Raw genomic sequence first — 24792 nt, forward strand, 5'->3', positions numbered from 1 at the left:
AATCCCATAAGGAAATTAATAATTCTTTATTCATTGAAGGCTTTGGGTTATGGTAAGTCAATAACACATAAGATTATATACTTCATGAGAGGGGTAGCAAAATAATCTTTTTTTTGGGGGGGGGAAGTAGTCTTCCTTCTGTAAGTGCTGTCCACTCAAGGCACTCTGTGTCAGGAGCAGTACAGAAAGCAATGTTGAAGCCATGGGGAAGGGCACCTGTGCTGCAGGAATGGACACTCAGAAACACATTCAAATTGGACAGGCGCCCTTAAAATTGTGATTTTGATGTGACAGTCAAGCATTCTCTTAGTATAAAATTTAGATAGCGCTGTTAATATGTGTTCAAGTAACTGAAATGTATTTTTTAATCACCCACTGAGAGAATCCTGTTAATCAGGTTTAAAAGCAGCCTTTTGAACCTCACACATGGTATTTCAAGTGCCTGTCAGAGAGCTTTGCACAGCACACAGTGATTGCAAGGAATGAAGATTTCTAGAAACCGCTTGGGAAGTTCATTATAATTGCTGTCATGAACCTGAGGATCCCATTATATCAGATAATCTGGGGATTTACAGATTGGGCAACACCAAACTTCTTTGTTTCATGGAGCAAATATAAATAAGCCACTCAGAATTGTTCAAACTATTCAGAGCTGTAAGAGCTGTAAGCATTTAAGCAGAAACTCCAGTTAACAGCTGTGCTGATTCCAGTCCAGCTGCTATGAGGGAAGATGAAGTCAGAAGGCTGATAGAAATCTAGAAGTGGATGGAACAAAGCTGCACAGTTTCCACAATTTTATTCAACATCTCCTTTAAACGTGTGCATTTAAAGAGTGAAGAATGGAAGAGAACATTAGAATTAGTGGAAACTAGAAGGTTTTATTAATGCATGTGGTCAGCACATTGCTCTGAAGGAGGAAGTGTGAAGAAGTTGATGCAAGCTCAGTTTGGCACAAAGTAGAGGCAGAAAGGGCAGGTGGGGGAGCAGAACCCTCTGGGGGAAGAATGAGATGTTCAAGGCAATGGTGACAACTGTTGAGGAAGTTGAGAGCTGTTCAGAAAGCATGTTTACTGGTGGAAAGTCAGATAAATGTGTGCTACAATAACTGGCCCATATGGGGACATTCTGGACTATGGATAGGTAAAGACACTACAGACACTGAGAGCCCATCTAAAAAAAAACCAACCAAACAAATGAGATCAACAAATAAGCAAAAAAGAAACCCACAAAACACATTATAATATATTAATATAATTATAGTATCATTTGGCAATTATACAAAGATGTCAAAACAGACATTCATATAGAAATTTAGATTAATTTCTTGAATGATTGCATTAGGCAATCTAGCCAATTAGATGCTGAAAACTGATTTGAGAATTTAAGAAATATAAATTTACTGGGCAAAATCTGAGAGGTTCAAGTTCTGTTGTGTGTTTGTGAGCCCTGTCAGCTGTCAGAAGGAAGAAGATTCTATGTTGTGGCAGAACAAGTGGCTTTTTCATCTGTAAGGGAGGCACTAAGGATTGTAAAGAATGGCATTTGCACCTGCCAATTTTCAGTAATAGAGATGTCAAAAAAAATTAAGGGGGGAAAGAGAAGGATAAATTTGAAAAGGGGGTTTTGTTGCAATACTTATTTCTCAATGATTCAAGTTTTTTTTCTTGTAAGTCAAAATATTTATTCCTTTAAACTGTACACTCAACAGGAGTAATTAGCTGTATAATGGATCCCTGCCAAAAGATACCACTGAATCCAGGACTGAAAGAGTAAAATCGAGAGTCCAAGTGTCCTAATTTAATTTTTCTCTTTGGGGGCTTAAATTTTTATTTAAGTTTTACTAAATTATGTTATAAAAAGATTAGCCCAAAAAAAGCTCAACTTTTTCAGTTCCTAAGGGGAACCTGAAACAGAAAAGGGAATATGCTTTCTAGATGCTGTTCACTTTTAGGAAGAGAATTAGATCATGTAAGACACTGCCCCTACAGATTCATGCACAATTAGTATTTTTGCTCTCAGCATCATCCTTGTTATTTTCTAAAAGTGTTTTAGTGTTTGTTTCTGCACTCTAGACAATCTCAGTTACCCAGAAATTATTATAAGATGGCCTTTACTTGAATTATGTAAATTATGTCACACTCATCAACAAACAAGCACTAAAATATAGCACCAAATATATTAATTTTTAAAAAGTAATTGAATTAGTCATAAAAGTTAACAAAGGGAGAATTAATTTGTATTCTTTAACATGTGCAGTAAATTAGTGGCTATCCATGGCTAGGCATTTCTGGTAATCTTTAGATATAACTTTAAGAGTAGACTTGGAACAATGACAATTTTCTTCTAAAATTTACTTGATTACTTGATTCAATTATGTCCACAAGGTAATGAAGCAAGAGATGGAAAAAAAAAAAAAAGGCTGTCAGACTATCACAAGATTTTTTTTTTTTTTCAGCACACATTTTTTAAGAAAATTGCTGTGTGGAAAAACAAAGAATTAGCACGAGATGTTGGACTGGGCTTCTGGGGAGAATAAAGGTGATAAAAGGCACAACTGTTCCTACAGCCACACTGTGTACACTGCCACTAACAATGTGACTGCTGTTGGCAGATATTACTCCGAGAAGGTGTTAATGCTTTCAGACATATGCTAAGCTATTTATTTACCCATGTTTCTTCCTCTTTATCACTCAGAAATCCATAGGAAACACGTATCTGCAAGAAAACCTGCTTTCTTCTTTAATTAGACTTTAATTTTTTCCTTCTTTGAAAACGTATCAATTGTTACGGGGAGAAAACACCTTAAATTCCTGCTCTCGCTGAACGCAAGAGCACGCAAAGACCTTCTGTCAAGTCTTCATTTCAGTTTTTGGGAGGCTTCATGGAAGCAATGAGGAGTCCTCAGCTGCTCTGCTGCTCCTGGTTTTCCTCTGCAGGCAGGAGCTGGCAGAGGTTAGCTCAGGCCACCGCACAGCTTTCTGCTCGTGGCCCTTGCGCTGTGTGTTGGACCATGAGTGATGCTGTACTCTGATCTCTGCTATGTCTAGACAGATATTCATAATGAAATAGATGTCTGGATAATGAAGCAGACTTTCACAGTCCTAATGGGATTGATGCCTACAGAGGCTGGAAAAAGAGCAACTTGCATTGCACCCTCCTGGGCTGCTGGATTTCACAGGTAAGATGAGCATGGGCAGTCAGGGTGGCTTTGCTTTTAACCTCACCTTCTCCCCACCTGCTCGGCCTCACTTGACCTGGTTTGGGCTCTCAAGGCTCAGCTCTGTGGAGGGCTGCACAAGCATGTTGACTGAAACAATCAAGAGAACCTTATACAATACTTAATCTCCTCCAAAATTCTCCAGAATACAGGGTTTTTTTCAGAATCAAATTTCAGTTTTTAAGTACTGTGTGCAGACATGATCTTCTAATGAATGATGGACCATATGTTTACTTGCATATTTTTATGCTTCTTGGCATGTGGAAATCCTTCCCAACTAAAATAAGCATGTAGCTCCCTGAGGCTACCCTTTTATGCTTCAAGAGTTCCTTGAAACAGTAGGTCAGGCTGGAAGATGTTACTGTGAGTGTTAGTAGTGGCAAGAAGCAGGGGAGTGAGTGCAGGCAATTGGATTTTTGTTCTTAACAGAATTGGACAGCAAAGGAGAGCACATCCCTAACGTCAGGAGCAAGCTACAGGGCGTTCTCACAATCACAGTATAAAAAAAATTGCTGTGGAACAGAATTACAGCAGAAGCCATGGTCATTTCATCCTCATTCTCACCTATGAGATATGTATCAACAGTATGGGATGTGTAGAATGGTTCCTTGGTTCCTTCTGTGTTAAGAAAACCCAAAAAATTCAGGAGCTGGGAAATTTTTGCAATCATGATGGAAATCTTTGGGCATTTCTCTAGCGGTCTTTTCAGTGTGTAGCATTAGAGAGCTTTGGGGTTCATTTTCATTGGCTCTTCTTGAGAGGAGCCCAGATTCCCACCGGACCTAACCCTGCCTGTGCTGAATTCGACCTCCAAGTCAAGATCCCTCCCAGTAACTCCCCAAAGTTAAACAACACTCACGGGTCACTCGTAATTTTTCCAGGTTCCCCTGCTTGCTGTTGCCAAAGCAGATACAGAGTCAGTGTGGAGAACTTGCAAATGTATTCAGTAGGCAGTTATACATTATGCAGTTTCCCTTGTAACTGATGACCTTTCATAACATACCTGTGTGTTGGGCATTCATCAGCTGTAACGTGATATGGAACTCATGTAAGTGTATCTCTACAAAACCCATTAAATAATATATGGACCTATTGAAAAAAGTATAACAAAGGGAGGGGGTATAGATTAATAGCCTCCTTTTCCATTTTTTTTTATGAAGGTAAAATTATAATTTTCAAATATTAATTTCTGAAATTCTTTAAAAATTCATTTGCCTGAAAGTACATTTTCAATATGCCAAAGTCTATAAACATATTTTGTAATATTCATAAACACATGTGTAGATTGAAAAGGTTAAAAATTAATATATTTAATTAATTAAATATAATTTTTTAAAGTTTAAAAGTTAAGGCAACAACAAAAGAGAATGCAAAAATTTCAGACCCTTTGTGTTGAAACAGTTTTTCTGAAGTTAATTTTTGAGGCGTTTTTGATCTTGGTGTACACATGTAAAAGAAAATGCACTGTGCATTTCCCACAGCATTTACCATAATCATGTGCTTAAAGACAGGAACCTCTTTGGAATCTGCAACATACTAATAGCATTTCAATCAATGAAACTGTTTACACTGGATGAAATATTCCCTGTGATTAATAGGGCATCCATTGACATGAATTTGCTGATAAGACATATAACTAAAAAAACATATGACACAATATTTACATTTTGGATGGCTTTTAGAGGCAGGAAAATGTTTCATCTTGGGCAGGTAGGCATGAATAACATGCATTCAGCTTTAGGAAAGAATACTGCAGAAAAACCTAAGTATTGATATTAACAGTCTTTTAACCCTTTACTGTGATTTTTTTCTGCTCATTGGTATACCAAATTCTATATACAGAGGAGCTGTTATGAACCTTTATGGTCTGGTTGGTTTTTTTTCTGAAATTCTCCATATATTATCACAGTACACTTGCATAATGAACTGAATTATATGTTTTTGGGATTCAGCAATCTGTAAGTCATTTGAAGATACCACACACTTGAAAAATGACATAGTGACATCACTGGCAGAATGTTAATTCATTAACACTAATTAAAAGGACTACATTTAGTTCATTTTGTAGTGAATGGAAGAACCTTGAAGGAAATCTATCAGTTAAAACTTCTAATTCTTTATAAATTCAGAACTGTGCTTTGCAATGCACGGCAGAAAATCTAGGATAAGCTAAGCAGGAAGCATAACCCATGGAAGAAGGGTAAATTTTAACTGCTGCATAGTGGAAACCATGGCAAACTGAGCTGGCTTAAGCTCAGCTCCATCTGGACTGATGTTTCCAGTGTTATAAAGGTAAAATTGCTTGTCTCTATGTTAACAACATCTCTACATCGGTGTGCAAGGTTATCTTCTTGTAAATTAACTATTTGATAGCATTAATTTGTGAGCCAGTGGCTCATCCTACTGCACTGAAACTTCTGTGGCCTTTTTTGTCTCATTATTTTAACTAGAGAAAATAGTGTCCAGTCTCAACAGGGCAGTTATTTTGGTTGTGTGGGATAACTGCAGCAGAATTAAAACAAACAAACAAACAAACAAAAGTTTTCAAAATGCAACATGTGTATGGTCCCCTCTTGGGTTTGTTCACCTGGTTTTCTTATAAAGAAAGTATTTTTCATTGTCATTAACAAAGCTGTCATAAAACAGGTCTCTTATGTGTGTCATCATTAAAATAAATGTTTCTTTCAAAATCTACTTAAATGTCAAAATTAATTTTTCATTAGTACTGCAATCTCTTTATTTGGCCATAATGAAAAAATACTTTAAAAAACAGCTAAATTGTTATTAAGCTTTGATGTAGTTAAATCTTTTCAATGAGGACTGCTTAACTTCTGTCTTCTTATACTGGGAGGTATTTCAGAGGATGCTCCAATTTTCTAATCTTCATTCCCTATGCAAACACAGTTTGTCTGGAATTTTATCATCTTGTTATACCATATTTTTGGGTTTCCTCTTAAGAGAGAAAAAGGGGCTGAGTTCTTTTCTTGGCTGCTTGTCTTGGTATACTTGTTAGCGGCCAACACTGTTAAAGTATGATGCTTTTGTGCAGTCTAATAGCATTCTTTGTCTTCTTTAACCAGAATATTTTATAAACATCAATAAATGCTTGATAATGTGTCAATAAGACTGACACCTCCCTTTATCTGTAGTGTAATAAATATTCCTATAGATAAAAACATAAATTTTTAAGAGCATATTAGGTCAGCCCTAGTTATTTTTAACTTGGATGTGGAATTCCAGACTCAGTTTAAGAATGAAGAGGGATTTATACCTTCTGGTTTTGCTGGGAGATGGGCAGCTGATGCCATTGATTTCACCCTTTGTTCTTGTCAGAGGGATACAGCACATGCACTCTTTACTGAGTAAATTTCCCTTTGTTGAAATAAGTACATCACAGGCTGCTATAATTTTCTAATAATGGTTCTAGTTTGGAACTTGCTAAGAAACCAGTTTTTAAATTTCAAAAGTTTTTAATGGTTGAATGATTTAGTCTCTTTGGTCAGCATCAGCAGTGATCTTGCCTGATAGGATTTCTCTTTCCATCTCTTATTTGACTGTGACTTTGGTCACATCAAATAGTAACAGCACTTACTATTGCCATACATTCCCTAATGGCTTTCTGCCTTTGTGTTTGGCTTTTTTATTTGGAGGAAGAGGAGGAGAGCACTGACTGCCTGTTTCTGAGGCTGATAAATTCTACAGCCCAAAGTATATTCTGTTCCATAAACTTCTTACTAAAATGAAATAAGTTTTTTGTTTTCATGTGTGGAGAGCTTATTAATGCAAAGTGAAATTGAATATATGTATGTTACTTCTGGAGGTGAAAACATTGCTTGGCTAAGCTAGCAAAAGTCTGAAGAAGACAAGACCTTTAATGTATCCATGATGCATTTTCCTAATTTGTTATAAGTACCAGTCCTTGTCTCCCAGAAGTAGGAAGAGCTCTGTAAGGAGGTCTTCACAAATGGCCAGAGAGATGCAGGGTTTTGTATCATCTTTTATAATGCCAAAGTAAGAATATGGGATGCATTAAGGGAGAAGAGATACTTGATAGAAGGGAAGTGAAATGTGTCAAGACTTCCTGTATTTCCAAAGATGTTATGAAGTCCTGGTAGGAGGATAAGGCTTTCTAGGCAATGCCTTTATTGTGTCTTTTACCACAGTATTCACTTTACTCATACTCGAATTTAGTATATATTCCAGAATACCAAATGTATAAGTTTGGATTTTAAACTATCTATGATCTGTAAATAGTGCCAACTGTACTGGACAGCTGTGCCAGCTGTCTTTGCAATTTGGTGTTCATCAGAACCCAACTCACACTGCCTAGCTGTTGTATGCCTGTTTTTCTTTTTTTTTTTTTTTTTCCTTATTTAGGCAAATATTCTACACATTCTAACATGTATTTATTGCATATAATTCTTTTCAGAATAAAAGTAAAAATTACTGCATCTCTAAATTGACAATTAGGAGGCAAGAATGAGAAACATCTGAGCTGAGGGAAATCTGCTGTTTTCTTTTTTAGGATGCCTTTTTAATGATGGAAAGGTATGCTTAGCTTTGAGTTTGGAGATATAAATTCAGTCTTTTTAACCTGTGTAAGACAGCAAAAACAGGCCTGCTTACCCTCAAATTTATCATGCATCACAGAGACATGTAAAACCTAAGTCTTTGTCTCAAGCAATATATGTGGGAGCATGGTGCAGATGACCCTTAATTTCCAGTATCCCATTTAATAATTAAGTAGTTTGCTGAAGTGCTAATCCAGTATATTACATGTTTACTGTGAACTTCAATTCAACAACCAAATAAAGACTGTTGAAAATGTCCTGACCCCCTCATTTGGACATTGGAATTCCAGGACATTCATTTTATCTGTTGTCACTAAATGGCCAAAGGAGGAACAATTGAAGCATTTGAAGATCTTTGCTCACCAGAAGAATGACCAGCAGAGATTCAAAACACTAACTGGCATGTTGTCTAGGTTTGAAAAGACAGGTGTCTGCTCAGGAAGGCAGGAACCTCCCTTGAAATGGAAAAATGTAAACCACCCCACCCTCCAAATTATTATAATCTTGAAATCAAGGGGCTCTCAGGCAAAGATATGGGAATAGGAATAACAGTTCTTTATTAGGAAAATTAAAAATGCAGTAAAAAAAAAACACTGACAGAGTCAGGACACAGCCTGGCACCCTGTTGGGCAGGGTGTTGGTAGCAGTCCAGTGAAATGGTGGCTGCAATCCTCCTGGAGTGACAGATGTGGTTCTGTTGAAGCAAAGATCCTGTAGAAGGATGAGTTTTCCTCTGAAGGTCCTGTGGTGTAGATGGGTCTGGTCTTTCCTCTGGGATCCAGTGGAGAAAGGCTGCTGTGGTGTTCTGAATCTCTGATTACATCCAGGTAGGAATGCTTGGCTCCTCCCCTGGGTGGAGCATCTCCCAATGGGATGATGTAATTTTATCAGTCCTGCAGTGAGACTCAGTGGCCCTTTAACAGAAGATATCCCCCTGGAGGGAGAGATAAAGAACATTGCCACACCTGGTTTAACAGCTGGCAATTATTAATTATTGAATATTAACAGAAGATATTCCCCAGTTATGAGGGATGGGTCCTGGAAGAGATAAAGAACACTGCCCCACTTTTGGTTACATCTTGCATTGCAGCCCAAACACGTGTGCCAATTGAAACCATGCACAAGTAATTAACAGTTGTGAAAAGGAGAAAAACAAATGTGCAACAATTGGTAAAATAAATCTTTTGTGACTTTGAATTACTGAATACATTCCTACTAAAATTTAACCAATGCAAACTTTCTTATTTAGCATTCCTAACCGTAAGCAATGCCTTTTGTTAAGCCATTTATTTTTGTGGTTTCTTTGTGTAAGATGATGTTATTCTGTATTGAACAGGCATAACTAAAGATTATTTTTATTGGTTATTTTTCATTTTTAATACTTAGACTGACCATGTGTTATTGCAGAAATAACTGGTACTTATTTTCAAGAGTTGACTTTTCCTAAGGCTTGAGGACAGGCCTTTCTCATTACTTCAGGAGGAGATGATATCACTCCTCTGAGTGATATCTAACACATTTTGTTTTTTAAACTGAGTCACAAGTTCAGATTTCTGATGTCACATGTATCAGGTCACTATGTACACCTGAATATCTGGCCATAATTATTTGTGTAGACTTTAACAGTTTCAGTGGCTTTTTAATACAATTAAGTCTAAGGGTAGAAGTCTGATCCTTCCACAGGTCACAGTTTCATATTGTTAGAGGGTATGATATTATGACTAAATGATGGCAGTGATATGGCATATGTGAAAAGACTTTCTGGTCTTTACCCAACATCTTTCAGTGACTCAGTGGCCAACAGACTTGTCCCTTCCTCCCTTGCCAGGATAGTTGACTGATCCTGCTGTTATCCAGAGAAGGAAGAGAGTAAAGAAAAAACTTGTGATTGCCAAGTTGGCAGACACCTGGAGAGCTCTGGATCAGAACTGACACCTGAACTGAACCTGCTTTGTTGTGATTTCAAGTCAATGTACCAACACTTCAGCTGTGAACAGGAATTCTAGCTTGGAAGGCCATTTTTCCAGAAAGCCATGAAGGTGCAAGAGAGGAAAAAGATTTCCACAAGGACTCAACAACTAGAGTTCTGAGGACAGCTTTAGGACATCCAAGATAGAATAAGATTTAGAGGCTTTTATTCTGCACAGAAAGCTTCCCCCTCACTTTGTTTTTGCTTGATTTTTTTAAGGGAAAAATAGTATCTCTGTAGACTTTGATGGTTTTTACTTTCATTGAAGATATTTTTCTGTCTCTCAGTCTGAATTTACTTTGGACATTAAAGCTTTCCCCTATGGAATGAGAAGGAAACATTGTGTAAGTTAGGGATGTATTATTTCTCTTTTGAAGATGGGAAACCTCATGCACAGTGACAAGCTGGAGTATCAAATTCCTGGCTAAAGTCTCAGAGGAGATCTGGCAACACCCAAAATACAAATTAAAGTATTTTATGCTGAAAACACAAGACCTTGCTTCCACTACCACATCACCTTTCTCATTATTTTCTGGTGCTGCACATGGATACAGAAAATATGACCCTTGAAGATGGAGGTTGCTTGAACAGGCTTGCTAGAACTAATGAAGAGTATGTATGTGTATATATACATATATGTATGTATGTATATATATATATATATATATATATATATACACAGGTGGTGCTCAAAAGTCACTCAAGTTTTTGCCTTACTTTGCAAACATACTTATTTTATAAAACCATTATGCTAAGAGCAATTGTTGATTGTTGCTGTTTAGAGTGTTCAAAATAATTTACTTTTTGTTAATTCTTATTGAAAAATGAATTATCAGATTTAGGTTACTGGATTTAGTTTTGCTTTTATCAAATAACAGGTATTGGTTGTAAGTTACAATAGATTAGCATCTAATATTCTTAATATGGCTAAAGAAGCATTATCTCCATTCTTTTAGGGTTAGTATTCACGAGTATATTTACTTTCTATTTTAATGCAGACAAGGTGAATGTGTGCTAACCAGCAAGATACCAAGAGCCAGAAAGGAATCTTTAAGAGGTAATGGGCAAAATAATACTGAAATAATGTTGGTGTGAAGGTTTTGTGCATTTCATCTGTCTGATAAACACTGGGTGACTGCCTTTCCCCACTACAGACACCCTTTCCTGTGGAGCCCAGTTCCTCAGTGCCAGCAGACAGGTTCTCTGCTGGTATCAGAGCAGTGCCTGAAGGTTCCTGCTCTATGCTTGGTTGGCCTCAGAAAAATGATCTTCCTGTTGGCCTAAAGGAAGACCTTTATTCCTATTTTCATGAAGTGCAGGGGTTTCTGCCCAAGTTATCCTTATTCTCCTGAAGGAAAACAATGAAAAACAGCGCTGGAATAGGCTTGATTTAGTGTGTGTGGACAAGGGAGAAGCAGGAGCTTCTGAGCATCTGGGAAGCATGTCTAGGGTCCATGACATCTCAGGGAGAAATACCAGGGAACTTCAGCCACTAAGTAACTGCTGTGCAAGAATGTGCTTTAAAATTGTGTTTGTTTTCCTGGTGACATATCTCACTTCATGGCGAGGATTTTGCTTTTAGCGCTGATCCGTAACATCAGAGCATCACTGTGTAGGAGTCTGACGGCAGAGCAAAAGCAGAGGGCAGAAATATTTCTCAGGATTAGACTCTTGTTTGTATGAGATGTTCAGTTCATTAAATACTTTCAGGTGACCTGTGACCTGTCCATCTGCTTCACATTTCTTCTCCTCCCGTTCCTGAGCTCAGATGGGTCTGTAATTGGAGCCTGGAGTCACAAGGACACAAGTGTTTTCGGGCTGTGCTGGCTTTGGCAGCGGGTGAAAGCTGCATGTTTGGTTGTGGAATAGCTTTGCTCAACAGCTTTCAGATGTCAGCCTTGTCCAGTGTGAGGAAAGTGAGCCAAGACCCCCATGACTGGGAAGAGGGTCTGGTTGTCCACACACTGGCAGGCACACCTGCTTCTTGGTGTCCTATTTCAAAACAGCAAATGCTTTTTGCTGCTCTCAGGCACACACAGCCCAGCTCGCTGACAGGAGCGCCCCCAACACTCCCATGCTTCCTTTTCTTTGTACCATACCACGAGACAAGAAATCCATGAGACAGGAGGTATGTGATCATGCTGCACCTGCTGCTCTCCTTGCTGGACCGATCCTGAGGCAGCATTGCCCTGTGTTAATCTGCTGGGTGCTGCCCTTCCCTGTGCTAGCAAGAAAAGCCCTGCCTGTGGTGTTGTGGTGTTGTGGGTTGCAGTCCTGCTGCCACTGGACCATTTGCCATGGTTTTCTTAAATGCAGCCATCATGTAACATCAAAGGAACAATGAAATATTATCTGCCAGCATCTCTCTGCCTCCTAGGGAACATTTAGGATGAGTCTGGAAGATGTTGAGATGAGACAGACTCAGATTAGGTGCTGCTTTGTACTCCTTCAAGTTCAGGCCTTGAATTCCTCAAATTTTGTCAGGTTTTTTTTTTCCCTTGTAGGTTGAGCCTTTGTAAATAATGAAAGTGAGAGAAACATGATCTGGTAAACTAATAATTGAACACTTTAGGTAATATAACATGAAAGCAGCAGTACAAGACAAGATTACTTGTACAGCTCAATCATTAGGTGATTGTCTAGGGCAAATTGTGCAGGCACAAAAGTGTTTCAGATTTGGGGTTTGCTGTCAAAAGTGTCAGAACAGACTATTTCAGTGGTCTGGGCCATGATTTGACCTGTGCTCAGTGGCACTGACTAAATTGTTTGCAAAACATTTTATCCTCTGATAAAATCCTTGAACCCATCATATGGGAAATGAGGGAATATGACTTCACTAACAGTCTAGGGAAGTAGAATGTCTCTGGAAGTCTTGTGTGAATAGAAGAAAGGTCTCTATGTGATTAGAAGTGAGGCCATTGTAAGGAAATTGAGGATATGAGGATATTGTAAGGAAAGAGAATATGACAAGAGAAACAGTTGAGGTCAAACACCTTCAATAGTGCCAACACAAGCTCTCTGGAAATGGAGATAAAAGATTTGGTTTGACTGAAATGGCTTATTCTTACTCCTGCCATTTAGAGGTACAATGCTATAGACCAGATTGGAGTGGGAACATAATTCCATATAGATGTAGGGCTTGAGTATCTGCATATAGGCACTTATAGCTGCATGTAGGGAAAGAGGGGAATGTAAATAAAAGAGATGAGGAACTAAAATGACTGCTCTGTGTCTGTTATTCTTTGACTTATAAGTTTGATAGAATTTATTACACTATTTCATTTGGAAGAGACATTCAATGCTCCTCTAGTGCAACTCCATAGCACTTCTGTGCTGACCAAAAGTCACAGCATATGATGAAGGGCATTGTGCAAGTGCCTCTAAACCAAGCCAGGCCTGGGGCATCACCTGCCTCTCTAGGAAGCAGCTCCAGCACTTGACCGCCTCTCCATGAAGAAATGCTTCCTCATATCCAGTCTGAACTTACCCCAGCACAGCTTTGAGCCATTTCTACTCATCACTGGATCCCAGGGAGAAGAGATTGCCATTGTCTCCTCTCACCCTCCCCAGGAAACTGTGGAGAGCAATGAGGTCACCCCTCAGCCTCCCTTTCTCCAAACCAGACAAGCCCAAACTCCTCAGTGGCCCCTCACAGCACGCCCTTTCCAGCCTTTCACAAGCTTTGTTGCTCTTCTCCTTGCATTCAAGGACTTCCCATCGGATCTGTGGGGCCCAGAACTGCACAAAGCCCTCGAGGTGAGGCCCCACCAGGGCTGGACTCAGCAGGATCATCAGCTCTTGTGCGGGGCTGGCTGAGCTGTGTTTGATCCCCCAGGATGGAGTTTGCCCTCCAGGCTGCCAGGGCACACTGCTGGATTCTACCCCCAGATCCCTGTCTGCAGGGCCAACCCCAGACTCTCCTCTCCCAGTTCACACCTGTGCCTGGTGTCACTCCATCCCAGATGGAGAATCCAGCATTTGGACTTGCTAAAATTCCATCACACTGATCTTCCTCCAATGGTGCTGTCTATCTAGATCCATCTGGAAGGAATCGATACGATGTCTCTCCATGAGAAACTTCTCTTATGTCCTAGTGTGGGATTAATTTTTGTCCTCAATTATAGGAAACTATGTGAGGAAACTGTGAGTGTGGCTACACATTGGCTGCCTTTCTCAAAATACGAATGACTCTTGTTTTTCAGGAGCTGTGCTCTTCCTCTGGCTTTCTGCCTAATGTGCCTGATGGAGCCTGAAGACACCTAGGGCAGAATTGTGCTTTGTCTGCTGGATGACAGGCAGGCACTGGCACACTTTGCAGCCCGTTTGCAGGGTATCCTCACTCCTCACACTTGTGATGTCCACATCCTCTCCATCTCAAGCATTCAGCATTGCCACAAGCCCACATTCTTCTCTCACCTTGCCTGTGAGTAAAGGCTCTAACACTCCAATCTTTATATCCACTAAAGCTTTCCAAAATATTCTCTGACACAGGCACTGATGAGTAGGAGAAGTGATTTAGTGCAGACAGGTATGTGTAGTGACAATTCTGCTCCATGCAGTGAGCAGAGGCTCTGGTTTCCTCACCTCACTCCTAACACAACCTGCTGAATGTCCTGCTTTCCATGAAGGACAGTGTTAATTTTTTACAGTGGCTAAGGGTGTGTGTCAGACCCCAGTGTTATTTGATAACACCCCACATCATTGATGGGGACAAGGGACTTGCTACTGATAAGAAGGACAGAGATTTGTTCATTTGTCACCCAGAGGTCTCAGTGAGCATGTTTTCATGTCAATCACCCTCTCTTTTGTATACTTTTGTCATTAATATTGTTGTTGTTGCTGTTCTGTTTCTTATCTCTTTGCTGTTTCCAGTAAATTGTTCTTATCTCAACCCATGATCCCTGCCTTCTGTGCCTCCCATTGGAGAGCAGTGGAGAGGAGAGCTTTCTACTGATCTTTTAGGATTGGGAAATACCGTTCCTAAACCATGACACTGCTTTACCTGAGCCAGGGGAGGATGCAGCATCACATCCATGAACACTGTGCACATCCATTCAAAGATTATACACACACATTTTTAATATGTGCTTCATTTATCTGCTCGGTACCTTGAGCAAATTACTCGGCACAGCATCCTACACCTCTCTCCTTTCAAATTTAATTTGCCCTAACTAGATTAAGTAAAGCTTCATCACAATACCATCATCACAGCATTGCTCAAATTCCAATTTGGCACAGCAGAAGAAAGAAGCTCAACAAGAAGTTCCATTCTAGGAGAAATTACACTCTGAGGTGAATGTGTTTCCAGTAGAAATAATTTTCAGCCTTAGACCTCGAATCTTAACTAACTCTGTAATCCCAAAGTTCAAACATCTCAGGAATATGATGAATGTTTAAAACCTAAATGTAAGATAAGGAGTTAAAAATCAGCCTGAGTGCTCAGTCTTAAGAACTTTGTAACTTCACCTTCTGGTTTTTGTAGCTTTGTAGCTACTTGAAGCAGTGGAGTCAATTTTATAAGCTTCAGAGTATCAAAAAATTGTAAGGTGTAAAAGCAATATAAGGTTATTTTCATCTCCTGGAAAGATAAGTAAATTTAAGAACAGAGGACTTTGCTGCAATTAAAATTTTCAATGCTTTGGTGCCTGCTACCTTTGGTCTTGTCACAAAAAACATGTGTTTCTTTATCAATGTAAAGGATTTTTTGTATTTTTTTCTCCTATTAATGACTATGAAAAATCCTCTGAGGAAAAAGAATCAGATGCAACAGCAGACTTCAAGCTTTAGAGGATAAGCACTAAATATGCATTTCTATAATAATTTAACATCAAAATCTCATTATGGATTTGTAGCCACTATTATGATTTTTAAAGTACTATATTTATGCATTTTGGAAAATTGGGATTTGCTGAACAGAAACAGCAGCTGTGCAGAGTTTGGCTCTGCTTCAGGTGTATGCCTGTCTCAGGAAGACCCAGTACATTCTGCCTGGCCTTGCAGTCTGAATGGATGGGTATTTCTAGAGAGAAAACGAAAGGTATGAAATTAATAACTTCCTAATTCTACTTGTTCTTAATAAGCACCAATTTTGTGCTTGTTACAGGGCACAGGGTTTTGAAAAGGTTTACAAGATTACTGCATAAAGCTGCTTATGCTCACTCTGGGTTGGAGTGCTGGTACAGTGCATTCTGCACTGGTCTCCAGGAAAAGATAGAACATTGCCTGTTATCACATCACTACATCACTTTGCATTCTGAAAGTCCTCAGTCACTCCATGGTTAACTATTGTTATTACATATGTTTTTCTGTGGTGGTAGTGCTTAGGAGTTTCAACATGGAACAAGACCCAAACCCTGTATAATATAAAATAGAGAGAAAACCCATGCCTCAAAATGCTTGAAAGGTGAGATGGCATGATGCAGGATGGTCTTAGAAGTCTTTTCCAACCTTAATAGTTCTATAATTTTATATACCAAGAAAGAAGACGGTACTGGTCAGCAGGCTGGAATCAGACACATCAGTAGCCCACATTCTGGTTTTGTAGGCATCATGAAAAAGAATGTACCTGCTGGTGAATGGCAGCAGGTATTCTGCAGTGAATGAAGGCTGATAGGCAAACAAAGTGTCCTCAGCAGCTGGAATGAGTAATTTAGCTTTGATGAACTGGAGGTAAGAGGAGTGTCTAGCATAAACAAGTCAAAGGTGAAGAAGCATGGGCAGATGAGTCAGTAAAATTCTCTTGGTGGAACATTCAGGGTGGAGATCAGTGGGTCAAGGCTGCATTTGTCAAGGTAGGAGGTTGCAATATTTGAGATAAATAAAAGAGTTTGCATAAAACCTTGGTCTGTTTGAATAAATTCCAGCTTCAGGTGTCTTGTACAGAAAGAAATGAGAGATATTATGACAAAAACTGGACATTAAAATTAGAATAAGTCTTCCTTTCCTTTGTCAGGAGGGACCATTAACCTCTATTTTAGTTTTATTACTATTATTATTATTATTATTATTGTTATTTCTGAGTTTGTTTATTTTGTTTTCTAGCCTCAGGCTGAAAAACACAATCCCACTGTATTATCATATCTGTTTGTGTTAAACATGTTGGATTGACAAGAGTCAGTTTTATGGCAAAACTCAGAATACTGCTGTCTAAACTTTCAAATGAGGTGCCAGAAACAAGAAACTTCATATGAATATCAGCTATAATTTTATTTATAAGTTCTGGCTGTATTTCACTAAAAGCTGAAAAACACTGCTAAATTGTGCAGCAAATTAGAAGTGAATTAGAACTGGGCAGTTATTCCTTGGTGAAACCCTTGAATTTTTAGGTGACTTCTGTGACTTCTTTTGTCATCTGTTAAGAGATTTCTGAATACTGGAGACTAGCATTGTGCATATTTGTTTATATAACCCTTTTATTGGTTATAATATGAATTGTTACAATGCCAGTTTTAGTTTTACACAGGTCAGCTTATGAATATCAGAGCTTTACAGACAAGCATTCCAATATTACTTTATACTATTTTTTTTTAATAGATACAAACTCCTAGAGGAATGTTTGGCATCTTCATACAGTGCTATATAGCTACAGATGGTATCACAGAATCTCAGAATATGCTGAGTTGGAAGGGACCCATCAGGATCATCGAGTCCAACTCGTGGCCCTTCACAGGACACCCCAAGAATCCCATCACATGCCCAAGAGCATTGCCAAAACACTCTTTGAGCTCTGTCAGGCTGGTTCTGTGACCACTTCCCCAGGGAGCCTGTTCCAGTGCCCAACCACCCTGTGGGTGAAGAGCATTTTCCTAATATCCAACCTAAACCTCTCCAGCTTCATGCTCTTTCCTCAGGTCCTGTCACTGGGCACCAGAGAGCAGAGATCAGTGCCTGCCCCTCCTCTTCCTCTCATGAGGAAGCAGTAGAGTTCCATGAGGTCTCAGTGTCCTTCTCTCCAGGCTGAACAGACCCAGTGCCATCAGCCACTCCTCACATGGCTTCCCCTCAAAGCCCTGCACAGCAGGAACACCTTCTGCCTCTATACTCAGCAAATGTGGGCTGTTTCCCCGTGTATTTTCGCTACTTTACACCTGAAGAAATGGCTTTATTAGCATTTAGTAGATCACCTTAATCTCTAATGAACCATCAAGCTGTAAATTGCTTGATGATCTCATTAATCTGTTTATTAATTCCACACTAAACTGAGAGCAGAACTGAAAGTAAAGCCTAGGTCTTTCCAAAGCTAGGCTTATACAAAGCTTACATATTTGTGTGGGTGCTCACATCTGGTTAAGGATTTATGGTTTAATCTCCAGATTTTAGGAATGAGACTGATTAATTCTTATCTAGATCCCTGAAAAAGCTACCTCTTTTGGAGCTCTAGCTTCACTTTGTGAGAAGTTATGGGTTTTAACATCAGGTAGATATGATATGGTATGGACAATGAAGCATGATGTAGCTTTTGTGTGATTTACCAGGTTGAGTCAAAAGCTCACATCATAAGAAACTTCACTTCTGCCCAGTGATTCACAGGGAAGTTTTAGACTGCCTTGTCTTTGTTGGGATATTTACTCAACTGACTCCAGTTAAGAGTTCACCTTTGTTGGGCAGTGTAGACAAGGCTTGAGTTGTGTAAACTAACTTCTTGACCCCTGGAAAGCTACTTGTGATTGCATGCCCTCAAAGGCTATGGGTTTACTTTATTAAACATCTCTTTTTTTATTCTTTTTTAATACACTTCACATCTCTTGCTCTAACCTCCTTCTGAACAAATTCAATACAATCTTAATCCATTTCCATCTCCAACACTGTGTCTCCATCTGACTCTGGATTCAGTGTGTGCTCCCTAACCTCTCATGGCAGGGGCTGAAATAGCAGTCCACTGCATATCTTTTTATGTCCAAAAGTTTATGTTTTGAACTGCACTGTTGAGCACAACCATTGCACTCGCGGTGTTTGACACGAGTGTCGGCAGCTGCGTGGGTTCTCCTGCTGAGCTCTCTTCACTCTGCTACCTGACAAAATGCCTTTGAACACAACCTTCTACCCTACAGCAAACCTACCCAGTGCCTTGACAAGGACTCTTTATAAACTATTTTATTTGTTTCATTTAGCAAAGGAAGTGGTAGCAGAGGTGCAGGAATTTCCTCACTTTCCAAGGGGACTGAGTAGGAACAATGTCGGCTTCCTCTCTTTTACATTGGACTTGCTTCAGCTTTCATAAGCCATGCTCATATTTAACTATTTTTGCTCCTATAACTCAAAATAAAGTAAGAATCATAGAAAGGGTTGTATTGAAAGAGACCTTAAAGGTCATCCAGTTCCAACCTCCTGCCTTGGGCAGGGATGCCTTACACTAAACCACTTTGCAACTAAATGATTAAGCTAAAGCCTTTGGAAGAGAGCTAGATTTAGTTGTTTAGATGGTTCTCACATGTAAACAATGGTGATTGATGTCCTGAACTAACAGAAACTAATTTAGCATTTCAACCTAGCATCAACAGAGACTACCTGTGAGCTGAGCCTCATTTGGTGTGTAAGAAATAAAGTTATTCTTGTCCAGCAATGTTTGGCAGTAGAGATGCCAACTTTTACAACCACTAAAATGAGAGGTTAATCACTTTCTTATTCATAAAGCAGAAATAAATTTTATTCCCTCAACCTAGTAGCAAGCTACTATAATTACAGTGGGAAGGAGTAAAAGACAATGTAGAAAGGACAAAAGGATCTGAAAGGCAGGTGAAACCAGTCATTTAATATTCTGTCTTTATGTTTTAAATTGTTGCTTTTGAATTTCCTGAATCTTAATTCAAGAAATCTCTTCAGCATTATTTTGGCTGTAAATTATTTATATGTTTTGCCATCTTTTATGGTCCTCTGTTTCTGGGCTCCTTGCAAGATCTCATCACCTTCTAGCAACATGCTGAGGTACTGCTGTAATCTGTCAAAAAGGAAGGGAGGTAGGGCTAACAAAGTGATGCTCTGGGATTTGTACTAGCATGAATTGTCAAAGATGAATAACTAATGATGTGTTTTCTCACTTCTGAAAAGCTGCAGAAAATCCCTGGCAATTTTGTTAGAATAATTCATTAACCAGCATTTTTGCCCTTTGTGGTTAAATCTTATGTATCTCTCTTTTTTTCCATCAAACTTAGTGAAGAACTCTTACATTTGTACCACTTCCTGCTTGAAGAAATCTACTTCCCAGTACATCTTTTTTTTTGGTATTTTGTTCCATTCAATTTAAAATATGTCAAGTAAGGGAGATCCTGTATCTTTCAGAGCTGGTGATACAATCTGGAACATCTCACTGTTAGGTATATTTTCCCTGTGAAATTAGGCATCTTCTTTGTATCCTATTCCAAATAGGGCTGTATATATCTTAATTTTTCCTCCTTCACTGTATTTCTCCTTTCAGACACTCAGAAAAGACAGACTGTTATTTGGCACCTGCAGTTTTGCCAAACTGCAGCCAAGATTAGATTGTGCAGCATCCACATCAGCAAGCACAGGCTCAGCAAACCTCCATGGGAACTGCAGCACACCCAGAAGTTGTGTGGAGCCCATGGGATGCCCTGGCAGGGGTGATTACAAACAGGGTTTCTTCATTTCCCCGGCCACATTTCATTGTAAACTCACATTCCATTCGCTCTCCGTATTTCTCTTAGGTTTGGTTCAGGATTACTGCTCTCAAATTTCCCCCCAGCCTTCTGAGGAAAATGTCAGTACTTTATTGTTTTGGATTCATTCATAGTAATAAAATCTGTTTAGGCTGTGCTTCAGTTTCTGGACACCTTAATTTTTAAATTAGGAGAACTAAGGCAGAAGAGCGCTTTGTCCTTTATGACCAAGAGAATATAAAATGTCACTGATGGAGCTGGAAAGCCTTTTGCAGTTCATAGGACAGCTGGGATTTAGTTCCTCCAGTGCAAAGGTGTATATATCCAGAGCCACATGGATGTGAGTAACCCTATGGAAGTGTTTGTGAGTGTTCTACCTACTGAATGTAAATTGTTCTTCTCATTTCAGTCCCACAGTTGCTTTCTTCACTGCTGTGGGAGATCCCAACCTGAGCACCAAATTTTCTGTGGTTGGTTTTTAATCAGAGTTATCAACTATGGTAGGCTGGCTATCAGAAAGTGTAATAGACAAAACAGTAACTGTGGGAATAAAAGGAATATTTTTTTCATTACTGGCAGCTTCCTTGCTTTGACTCTTTGACCTCTTCCCCAGGTCAATTAAATGCCTCAGAAGAACTGGAGTGGTTACAAATCAACTTTGTCATTGTCCATTAGGTGGATGGAGAACATTTCACAAAAATTAAAATAGGTTTCCAGGGAGACCTTCTCAGTGCATGACTTGTCCATGAATTGAAGATCAGACCTTTTCACAGGACAATTTACTGGTTTGCTCAAGTGTTCCCACTCAGACTTGGTGCCCCCAGATGTTCCTCTTGTGGCACAGTGGTGTCAAATCAACCATCAACACACTCAGCTGGAGTCCTTCCCCTTCCATGTCTCCCATCCTCTGGTCCAGTACATAATCTGTGTAAGTGCCTTGTTCACTCTGCTCTGGAGAAACAAGTCATTATCAGGGAATAATACTCTTTGACTGTGGCTGATAGGAAAAGGAAAAAGCCACAAAAATGAGCACTAAATGAAGATGATCCTGTTAACTGCAAGAACTATCTTTGAAGAGTTCTAAACAATCAGAAACTTCAGTTTGTTCTCAGCATATGCTCCCAGGGGAAGGTCATCTGATTCATATCTGTCAAATGTTGAAAGGATGAGTCACAGTCAAACAAATCACACTTTTCTTACTGTCTTTACACATACTGGAAGGAATAATCTCTCTTCATTTAAAAGGACTTCTTCTTTTTCTTAGTAGACAACACTCAATAACTTAGCCCCATGCTATCTGTTTTCCTTGAATTATGAATATTTATTCCTCTCTATATCCATAAATAATACATAACCTACAGTTGCCTCATTTTTGTTATGACCTTTATACACACCCCATACTTTAAATCAAATTCTGTCTTAGTTACAAAAAGCTCTAATTCCCACTTGAAAATTCAACATCCACAAAATAAAGTCTTGCCTTCAAATAATAGCTAATACCAGATCTTATATTCTTTGCTGCCAGTCAACCAACACTGGACATAAGAAGAAATATATTACTCCAGAAGTCATCAGTTTATGCCACAGCATTTAAGATGTGATAAAATGTATAAGTTTCTGTGCCTGTGATCCTGATCCCATGGCTGCAATATGAATGTGTGAAAAATGCCCACTGCACCCTCCCATAAAGCTGACAGGAGACTGTGCAGATACAGGAGGTTGTGATTGCCCTTCCACTCTTCCACAGGGTCCTTCTCCTTCACAGAATCATAGAACAGGCTGGAATCCTGCTCCTGGAATTCCACAGGACCGGGTTGCTCAAACCCCCATCCAGCCTGGCCTTGAACACTTCCAGGGATGGGGCCTCCACGCCTTCTCTGGGCAACCTGTGCCAGTGCTTCATCACCCTCTGAGTAAAGAACTGCCTCCTACATCTTATCTAAACCTCTCCTCTTTTAGTTTAAAACTGTTCCCCCTTGCACTGTCACTGTCTGCCTGTGAAAAAACCATTCTCCCTCTTTTTCACAAGCCCCTTTCAGTACTTCTCCTTGCATGCCACTTGCCCCAGGCTGCACAGCCCCTAGGTAAGGTTTTACTTTAGCATTTTTGTCTGCCTTGCTTCGTAAGTGCCAATGGTTGAACATGTTTCACAAATGGTGTTTGCTGGGGCTGCGTGTTTTGTGGCAGTATTGTGCATTTCAGCACACAGGAGTGCTCATTCCTGCTCCAAAATACGTGGGTGCAACAGGTGGAATTCCCATTGGATCGGGAAGTTGTGTGAAATGGAATCCAGCAAACCCTTCAGACAAATCCCCTTCTGGCTGGAGTATGTCCTAGAGTAAGTGCTTAAAAAATAAAGTTTAAAAAAATCTGATTCAGACTTTAAGGTAATCCTGTTTATTAATTGCATTAGGACAAGCCTGATTTTAAAAAGTATTAAGTTTAATATAATCTGTTTATATACTGGACAAATGTGTATCTTCAATCTTTTAGTTTGGACATCCATATGAAATATTTCTAAATTACATTAAAAAGTTCCTTGAAACTTATCCTATGGGAGACACTGTGATTTCATATTTTATTCTGAATGCTGAGTTTGTATTTCTAGAAGATTGGACCTGTGTGTGTGAGAGGTGGAGGTCCAAGAGTAGCTGGATCTTTTGGGTAGTGGTGGCTTGAGCAGATGAAAACCTGTTAAAGGAAATATTTCAGAAAAAGTGTGCTCTGAACCATGACCTGAATGTAAAATAGGTGGATTTGCAAGGCATGCTCAGGAAATTAACATTTCTGTTTGCAGGGAACTGAAAACTTTTTCTCTCCTAATATATTCTGAAGTGCCTAAAGAGTAAATCTGAATGAGACAATTATTTTAACAATCATTTCACACAATTTAAAAAACTCATTATTTTAGATTTATCATTTCCCATCCCAAACAATGTTCAAGGAATGTGCAAAGGTATTTCCTCAGCTTCTACTCACTAACAATTTGAACTGCTGTCCAAAACCTGAACTATTCAGAGTTGGGTAACTATTCCCATTTTAAAGAAAAAGAACCTTGATGCACAGAGAATGCATTCAGAGCAATTAATCACAGGATGTATCTGGGGCCAGAGCCAGATCTTCTGACTCACAGTGCTTCCTTTTTTTGTTGAGAAAAAAAACATACTTATTCTTCATAATTATGTCCTAGAATAAGTGTTGAAAAAAAAAAAGTTTAAAAACCTGATTCAGACTTTAAGGTAATCCTGTTTATTAATTGCATCAGGACAAGCCTGATTTTAAAAAGTATTAAGTTTAATATCACCTGTTTATATACTGGACAAATATGTATCTTCAATCTTTTAGTTTGGACATCCATATGAAATATTTCTAAATTACATTAAAAAGTTCCTTGAAACTTATCCTATGGGAGACACTGTGATTTCATATTTTATTCTGAATGCTGAGTTTGTATTTCTAGAAGATTTGACCTGTCTGTGAAGGGATGTCAACCTCTTTTCAGCTCCTCTGATTTCAGATGGCCATTTGCTAATACCAAAAGTTGTTGAGAGTTTCACTGAAGTGTAATTTATAGTAATATAAAATATAAAGGGAAAAAAGGAACCCCCTCAAAGCTGGATTTAACAATGGATCTAATTTATCAGACATGCAAAAGATTTTTGGCTCTTTAATGCAAATAGGCAGGCTGTGTCTTTCTATGGTAATTACAGAGCACTTTTCATGACTACTTTCCCTTAGACTCTTTGCTTAATTCATATGAAATAAATGATGTGATTTAGACACATAACTGACTTTGAAATGTCATTTTACCTAGGGAAAAAAATTGATATTTCATAACTTAACTCATTCTGTCCTATCTTACGTCCCTCCCCATTTCCACACCTTCAACTTCAGTCTTAGAATTTGTATTATTTCCTATGTACGAATAAATAGCTAAACATAACTCTGCTGCTGTCCCAAGTTTATCTTTTTCACAACTGACAGATCCAAATGTATTTGTTACTGGGTATTATGCTATTAAATGTTCAATATGCCAAGTATATACCAAAAAAACAGTACCAAGGACCAGGATTTTAAAACCTGTCCAAAAGAGGAGGGAGAGTAAAAAAGAAAGAGTAATCTGTGCACCCAAAGGGACAAATGAGCTCTTTTGAGAATTTAACCCCAACTGTACATGATGTGCTTTTGACAATGTAGGTCTTTGTTATATGATATAAAATATTGTAGTATTATAAAATCGTATTATTTGATTACTATATACCATATGAATGTAAATTTCTCTGAAGTAGTTCTGTTTAAATTCTAGAAAGACTTAAGCAAGTGATACTTCACCCAAAAAGGTAATAAAATCCATCCCAGTGTCACTGTAAAGCATACCAGAGTGTAATGTGAGAACATGCAGGGAACTCTGGAGATGTA

This window comes from Pseudopodoces humilis, chromosome 7, assembly GCF_049639895.1.
Source record: "Pseudopodoces humilis isolate 2021_Gansu_Grassland_sample_001 chromosome 7, ASM4963989v1, whole genome shotgun sequence".
Lineage (NCBI taxonomy): Eukaryota > Metazoa > Chordata > Aves > Passeriformes > Paridae > Pseudopodoces > Pseudopodoces humilis.